The sequence below is a fragment of the Phascolarctos cinereus genome, unplaced genomic scaffold, assembly GCF_003287225.1.
Source record: "Phascolarctos cinereus isolate Bilbo 61053 unplaced genomic scaffold, phaCin_HiC Scaffold_4;HRSCAF=312, whole genome shotgun sequence".
NCBI classification, from domain to species: Eukaryota; Metazoa; Chordata; class Mammalia; order Diprotodontia; family Phascolarctidae; genus Phascolarctos; species Phascolarctos cinereus.
In genome coordinates, this window is record NW_027555847.1 from 300,182,154 (window position 1) to 300,185,181 (window position 3,028).

Consider the following 3,028-nt stretch of genomic DNA (forward strand, 5'->3'; position numbering starts at 1 on the left):
GAAAAGCCAATCTACCATTTTCCCTAGATATGACTATTTCCAATTGTTACAGTACAACTGTAGATGAGTCTTCCATGTATTTTTAAGTTCATAATGGAACCAGAGGAGGTATACAGTGTCCTGTACACTTTTGTCCTAGATGGCTGCCTGAATGGAGACAGATCATCTGTTACCCTCACATGTACTCCAGCAAAAATCTAAAATTTGCATTGGCTAGAAAAAATTGTTAAGAAATCCAACAAGTCAAATGACATAAAATGCAGTTTTCATAAGAAGAAATCAAAACTATCTATAGTTTAATAAAATGGTCTAAATCACTATTGATTAGAAAAACACAGTTTTAAACAACTCTGGAGTACTCCCTCACATGACAGAAAAGGAAAATTGCGAATGTTGGAGGGGATGGGGAAAAATGGAAACACTAATGAACTCTTGTTGGAGTTGTGAACTGATCCAATCATTCTGGGGAACAATTTGGAACTATTCCCAAAGGGCTATGAAACTGTACATAGCCTTTCATCTAGTAACACTACTACTCATCTGTATCCCAAAAAGATCAAATAAAAAGGAAAAGAACCTATATGTACAAAAATATTTATAGCAGCTCTTTTTATAGTTACAAAGAATTTGAAATTGAGAGGATGCCTACAATTGAGGAATGACTGAACAAGTCATGGTATATGATTATGATGGAATATTATTGTTCCTATAGGAAATGCTGATCAGAACTTTAGGAAATGACAAGCAAGATGATTTCAGAAAAACCCTGGGAAGATTTACTTGAACTGATGCAAAGTGAAGTGCAAAGACCCAGAAGACTATTGTACGAAATAATAGCAATATTGCAACAATGATCGACTGTGAAAGATAGTTACTCTGTTTAAGACAGTGACCCGAGACAATGCTGAAGTACTCATGATAAAGAATGCTATCCACCCCCAGGGAAAGAACTGATGAACGCTGAGTGCAAAATGAAGTGTGTGTGTGTATACATACATACATACACACATATAACCTTATTTTTCTTGCTTTTATTTTTACAACATGGCACTATAGAAATATGTTTTGCATGATTTCACACATATAATTCATATCATACTATTTGCCTTCTCATGGTGGAGGAGCCAGAGTAAAAATTAATAAATATTGAAAATAAAAAAAAAATACAACAGGTAACCGAAGGCACTTCTTAAAAGCCAGAAGATCATAGGAAAGTGGTTTGATAGCAAAACCAATGCCAGTGTAAGCAATCCTCTCAACACAAGCAGAGATGGTCAAGGATACATGTGGTTTGTAGAACTCAATGGGTCTGGTAAGGAGTGAGACCTGATGGCTCCCCTGGAAAAGAATGAAGGAAGTCAGAAATCTACGGAGTGGGGATGTTGGAAACACCAAAATAGCGTATGGTGTTTCCACAGTATGTATAGTCAATGTTATAAAGGGCTCCAGAAATCCAAGGGAGCTAGGGTAGAATCAAAGACCTGATCACTACATTCTAAATCATAGCACAGTGTGGAGCCTGACCCTAGTGCAAAGCCACAATTCAGATTCTAAACTTGGAGAGATGAGTACCAAAGAAGACACTGACCAATTAAAAAAAAAGCATCATAGATCTAGAGATCAACAACTTCATAAAACTTCAAGCAAAATTTATTATATAGGGTTTCTTGAAACAGAAATTTATTGCTGTATATTTTGAATCCTCTCTCATATTCTGCTGTACACATGGAAATGATTTTTCTTTTCTTATCTTGTATTATTTTAGTTTTAATATTTAAGTTTGTTTCTTTTTGTTTTCTTTTTTTATTTAAGTTTAAAATTAAAAAAAATTACAAATAAAAAAACTTCAAGAAAAGATTCAAAGGGAGAAAAAATTCACACAAGAATTATATGAATTCTTTGAAGAAATAATGCAAGAGATAAAAATAAGTATTAAATAAAAGCTTTGGAGGAAAGAATTGAAAGGAGAACAAGTAAGAGAAAATAGAAAGCAGTAAAAACTGCTCTGGTAATGGACTCCTTAAAAAGTAGAAGAATCAATGATCTCACGAGACAGCAAAACATAATAAAACAAAATATGATGATTTAAAAAATAGATGAAAATGTAAGTTATCTGAAATTTTTAAAAAACCTGACCTAGAAAACAAATCAAGAAGAGATTATTTAAGAATCACTGAACTCCCTGAAAAACCACAACTAAAAGAAAAAACCTGGGCACACAGCCATTGAGAGCTGTAAGTCCTTGGTCTGGAGAACAGTCCCCTGCACATCATTACTCACGTTATGAGTCTGGATACAATGAGAGTGTAGACGGACGTGCTGAGGACTTATCAATGAATAGAGGAGATGAGGATAAAGTTGACCATGATGAGCAAGAAGATTTTGAGAAAGATAATGCAACAAATGGAGTAGAAGCTAAGTGACCAAAAGCTTTTAATTCTCAACCTATTCCTCCTCACTGTCCTACAGCAGTTTCAGAGTATCTTGTCTTCAGCCAAGTGAGTTTAGGGTAGAATGCTACAAAGTGAGGATGCATCTGGACAGACAGCAGGATGAGTCTGCTTTAGCTGACAAGCAGTATAAACAAGAGGTGGCCCAGGTCGCTTACTCAACATCAGCTGTTTCTAGCACATAGGAGGTGTTGTATGTCAATGGAAATGGGACCTACAGTTACCACAGTTTGAGAGAGTTAGGAGGACTGCTAAATCTGAATGATGCTCTAATGGTGGTCCCACTGATCTCAGGGGGTTTAAAAGGAAGAATAATACCGAATAGGGAATAGCCATATTCCCTACTTCCTGATCCTGAAGTGAGAATAAAAAGAGGAAAAAGAAAACAAAAGGACTAAAACCTATGAGGGTGCTTTAGATGTTTTCTTAGATAATTTGGAAATGGCTGAATTATTTGTGGTCTGCAAATGCAATGACATAATTGCACTGTAAGAGCACACGATTACAGAGGATGCTGGGTGGTATGAAATGATGCAGAATGAAGTGAGAATAATTTAGACAAAGACAACATTTTGAAG

The 3,028-nt window shown here is 35.5% G+C and overlaps 1 pseudogene; it reads left to right on the forward strand.

Annotated features, from left to right (window-relative positions):
- The first annotated feature begins 1,348 nt into the window (after positions 1–1,348).
- LOC144456533 (nucleolar protein 4 pseudogene) lies at positions 1,349–2,782 on the forward strand (annotated as a pseudogene).
- The last annotated feature ends 246 nt before the right edge of the window (positions 2,783–3,028 follow it).